This window comes from Cupressus sempervirens, chromosome 3 (genome assembly GCF_028749045.1).
Source record: "Cupressus sempervirens isolate cs-2001-9-10 chromosome 3, ASM2874904v1, whole genome shotgun sequence".
Taxonomy (NCBI): Eukaryota; Viridiplantae; Streptophyta; class Pinopsida; order Cupressales; family Cupressaceae; genus Cupressus; species Cupressus sempervirens.
In genome coordinates, this window is record NC_143120.1 from 124,387,114 (window position 1) to 124,392,604 (window position 5,491).

General features: G+C 33.0%; 1 pseudogene; it reads left to right on the plus strand.

The window, feature by feature from the left end:
• The first annotated feature begins 2,700 nt into the window (after positions 1–2,700).
• On the plus strand, positions 2,701–3,133 carry LOC149565096 (large ribosomal subunit protein uL11 pseudogene; annotated as a pseudogene).
• Positions 3,134–5,491: the final 2,358 nt, after the last annotated feature.

Consider the following 5,491-nt stretch of genomic DNA (forward strand, 5'->3'; position numbering starts at 1 on the left):
GGACGTCTAACCTTGGTTTATAAACACACCAAGAAAAGATTACAACTTCTAACACCCCCCTTTAATCTTTACTTGGGGTAATTATATCAAGGGGTATTAAACCCATAATTTATAAAAATTTGCAACTTAATATTCAATATGAAGTAATTTGATTGTCTTCAAGCCATATGGTAAATTTGTAGATCCAAGAGAAGTACATGAGTCCTTTGAATGTGATCAAGTGGAAGCATAGACACATCTTCATATGTGAAAAATTGAGAAGGTTCCTTGATGGATCACTTGGAAAAAAAAGCAGAGAACAAAAAACAAGACAACTATCCACAAGTAGAATTACATTGAATGGAAAAGTTAGTAAAAAAAAAATGAAGTTATAATAATTTAATCAATGAGGATAAATGAATGTGTTCACCAACATGCAATGGAGTTCACATGATATCTAAAATAAGACATAAGCTCAAAATGATCATAATAGATGCAATAAATTTCTCATGAAAGGAACATACTAATGCACAAATGACCACAGACAAGGCCAACTAATGAAACCTGCATCAGCATTGCGTCAATCACATGGATATAGACAGTCTACTAATGAGTCATCCCACTACAAGTGAATGGGTCGCAACTCCATCACCTACATGACCCACGATCTAGGCAATAAAGAATGCAGAACATTATCACATTGTATATTTATCAAAGGAATATAAGAGAGACAATAATAGGTAGAACATGTGCCTCAAGCACCAAATAATTCAAGTTACAATTTTTCCAAGAATTATTGCCGATGTGGACCAAAGGAAGGGTTTATGAGGAGTAACAAAATATTGCCTTCAAATAAGAAATCCATCATGGACAAGCAACATCATTGCCATGAGGAAAAAGATCAACATGGGTCAAAGCAACTTTCTCAAATAGAGTCTCCAATATTGGAGTGCTCCAAGATATGGTAGCCTCGTCACCTATCAAAAAATGAGCAAGGTGTAGGAAGTCATACCATGAATAAATCACAACTAGGAGCATACACCAAGGAGACAAAGAGATTGGAATGGGAAATCCCCATAAAATATCATCCTCGCATTGAGGAACAAAAATGGAACAACATGGAGGGAAACTCCATAAAAATTAACCTTTCAAAGTAGAGCAAATAGAATCAAATGGAGGGAAACTCCATATAAAATGAGTGCACACCAATATAGGATGGAGGGATACTCCATGGGCCAGATAAGGAAACTATGTATCAGTTTTACTGAGGGGACCTACATAGTTAACCTTGAAAAATTGGCTCCCTATGCAACTCAAAAACAAATATCATATAAATCATGTAGATCAATGGTGTAAAATCATAAAATTCCAACATGGGCATAGAATGATGCTATAAAAGCATAAAACTGCAACCATGTGCAGATAGATCAATCAAATCATTAAATAATGAAGGCAATAGTGTAAGATAACTCATAAACTTGAATACTTTGAGATAAATAAGAAGTATTTGGAAGAGCAATAAGCATAAATTATTAGATATCAATTAAAATCTCCATGCAAGGTGAACACAAGTGAGAAGATAGAAAGAATGGGCCCACCAACAAAGACAAGAATCTAGAAAAAAATAAAATAAAAGAAGAGAGAGGTTAGAGAGATATAAAAAAAAGAAGGATCTAGCAATCAATTAGCAATAGTGAAGAAAAAAAAATTAAATACTAATGCATAACTAATTATAAATATAAAATATTTGGTAAAAATTTTTTATTAAAAAGATTGATTTAAAACAAAAAAACAAAAACTTTGATAAAAAAATTAAAAAATAATAATAAGCCTTAAGAGTTAAATTTTTTTTTTTAACAACCCTTAATAGTTTAAAAAAAACAAAACTGAAAAGAACTTAATACTCTTTTAGCTTTAAAAAAAATGTAATATACTTCTTTTAAAAAAAAACGTAATACTGAAAAAATAAAGATTAATACGCTATGACAGAACCAAACAAAAGATTTAAAGAAGATTAAGGAGGATTATGGGCCAAACCAAAAAAAATGAAAGCTGATCCTATCCCCAGTTGTTGATACTTCAAGTCAAAGTAAGGTCAACAATACATGCTCTCCTTTACTACTTATAATAAATTTGAAACTATTAAACAAAGATAAATTAAATGCAACTTTCCACATGTTTTCTTGAGAATGAATTAACTCATTGAATATATGTTGAAATAACTAAAAACTAAATTTAGAAACTATTACTTTTGAACCTGGAGAATAATAATATGTTAAAAGTAAACATAAAAAATAGTATAATTATAGTTGGTGGCCACCATTATAACAAAGGAATAATTGTATTCTAAAAAAAGGTTCTGACAGCTATAATGATATGGATGAGATTGAAGAAATGATGGCAAAGTGTTAGTAATAGAGAGATACTTGCAAAGGAGGGAGAGAAGACAAAAAAAAAAGCTCCAACAAACCCTACAATGAAATGTGCTTCAGCCACAGCAAAAATACCCATTTACTCCACCTCCAAATTGAATGACAATCTTTAGGGGTAATTAAGAAGCCACTCAAATGCCTTCCCACCTAGGGTTTCCTGCAAATTCCCTTCTGCACAACAGCAAGAAAAGAATCCTCAAGTTTAAAGAATTTTGTCTCTTCAAATTCAACTGTAAAATAGTGAGTTTTGTTAGGGTTTTTTTCGTTTACAGTTCCTGATTTCAACAAAATGCTGCCAAAATTCGATCCCTCCCAAGTTGTGGAGGTGTTTGTAAGAGTAATTGGAGGGGAGGTAGGAGCAACCTCTTCTTTGGCCCCAAAAATTGGGCCTTTGGGTTTGTCACCGAAGAAAATCGAAGAAGATATTGCAAAGGAAATAGCGAGAGACTGGAAAGGATTACGAGTTATTGTTAAGCTCACTGTCCAAAATTGTCAGGCAAAGGTTGCAGTGGTTCCGAGTGCTACAACTTTAGTCATCAAGGTGTTGAAAGAACCTGAACGGGATAGGAAAAAGACCAAAAAATATCAAACATAGCGGGAACATCTTGCTGGATGATGTTGTAGAAATTGTGAAGGTAATGCGGCCCAGATCAATGCCCAATGCTCTCGTGGGAACTGTCAAGGAGATAGAAGGAGGAGGCCACAACAAGCAAAAAAAATGAAGGATGGCAGTATATGTAGAATAAGAAACTTCAGCCTCCAGAGGAAGGACTATTTTGCAGAAAGGGTGAAAATGAAGTTATAGGGCAGATAAATGGATAAGAAAATATAATCAAACTTAGTATTATTGAAGTATTCCCTTTAATAAAATATTAGGGAAATAAAAATTAATTAATTTGAATATTATGAGAAAGAACTATTAAAAAAAATTAATCTAAAAAATATATATATTTTAAAGAGAACTATTAATCTAATAATTTATTTAATGCTACTTGGTAAAAAAAAAATTGATTTAAAAATAAACAAATAAATACCCTTTAGTGGCAAGCCTTCCAAAGAGGGTTAGAAAAAAAACTTGAGATTTGAATAAAAAAAACTTAACAAAGGAAATATGAATGAATTTATTTTTCTTCACTTCTCCTCTCAACAAAGTTTTTCAATATGGCAACCTTCACAAAAGCTCAAAACAAGGATTAGAAGGCTCTGATACCATGGTAGAAATTGAGAAAAATGAAAAGTAATAAAACAATCCAAGAGAGCTTAATGTGAAGAATATTACCATAAGATAGGAGAGAGAAAGCTTCAAGATCCAACACCATGAGACAAGATATTTGAGAAGGGGAAAGCAAAGAAAACCCCTTGTGAAATTATGAATGAGGCATGAAAAGCCTAAGAAGAGAGAGAGAGAGAGAGAGAGAGAGAGAGAGAGAGAGAGAGCAACCACTCATACAATAATTGAGTTGAGGAAGAAACCTCATTAGAAATGAGAGAGGAGGGTCATCTCTTAAGTAGAGATGAGAGAGAGGAGTTAGAATGTAACTCCCATGTCTATGAATGCCACCATTCATAAGTGTGTGAGGCCAAGTGTGAGATTCCTCTTAAGGAGGAATAATCTAAATTACAAATTACAATAAATATTTGTCCTCACATATTCCACTAGAGGAAAAAATAGGATGTAGTGGAAAAAGGACAAAAAAGAAATATATTAGGATACCTTGGCTTATATCCTAATATATTATAACAATAAAGAAAGGACGTCTAACCTTGGTTTATAAACACACCAAGGAAAGATTAGAACCTCTAACATACACTACCACCGTCATAGTCTTCAAAATGTTCAAAATTAGTTTTATCACTAGTCATGTGATGAGAACAACCACTATTTATAATCTATGTATCATTTTTTCTCATATGAGAAATGAGTGCCATTTCTTCATCATTATGAAACTCATCTTTTAGAGCAATGTAGACAATTTCATCTTCTTGTTCATCATCAGAATCATTAGAATCTTTAGCCATGAAACATGTTTTCTTACCTTTATCATTGAATGATTTGAAATCTTTCTTTCCATTGTACTTGTGACCTTTCTTCTCATCCTTGTTATGCTTATTTGGGCACCTAGCAGCAATATGTCTAATTTCTTCACAAAAAAAATAGATTAGAGGAACCTTACCTTTGTATTTCCCTTTGCCTCTTGAATATTTCCTTGCTAGTAGAGCTTCAACCACCTCAAGATCACTGTCTAAACTTTGTTCTGATTCTTCATCACTAGTTGACTGAGGATCCTTTATCTTCTTTCCTTTTTCTTTGAGTGAAAGCTCAGCTTCAAATGCTGATTCAATGTTCTTGGCAGTTGGAACATAATTATCATAGTTGTCTAGCTCGAATACAGTCAATCTTCCAACTATGGCCTCTAAATTTATCTTATGATTTGCTTCACATCTTTCTTGAATTGCGGAGACTCTGATTGCATAAATAGGAAGTAGAGTTCTAAGAACTTTACTTATAACTGTCTCCTCCTTGATATCTCCTATAGATGCTTTGATTGCACTAACACATGCTTTAACTCTTTCAACATACTTTGCAATGTTTTCATCCTCTCTCATCCTCATTTGATCAAATTGTCCTCTTTAACTTTTTGTTTTGGCGCTTCTCACATTATCATCTCCTCCATATATCTTTTTTAGCTTGTTCCACATTTCAAAGGCAGTTTTGCAATATTTGATGTCATCAAGTTCTTCATAACTCAAAGAAGATGCTATATCTATCATCATGTTGTTGTGACTCTTCTTTTCAAAAATATCATTGACAGATAGTGTACCAGCAAGTTCTGCATATTTTTCATCAAGATACTTCAATCCTGAATCACCAATAGAAGCCAGATGAAGTCTCGTCAATCCTTGCCATGTTGAGAAGTTGTCTCTGTTAAGTCTTGGAATTTCCCTCTTGTAAGACATCTTGATCTTTAGCTTAGATCTTTGAAATCTTTTCCTGAAATCACCAAGAGCTCTAATACTAATTTTTGGGATTAAAGATGGAGTAACTGAGAGGGGGGGTGAATCAGTTACTGCAAAAACTA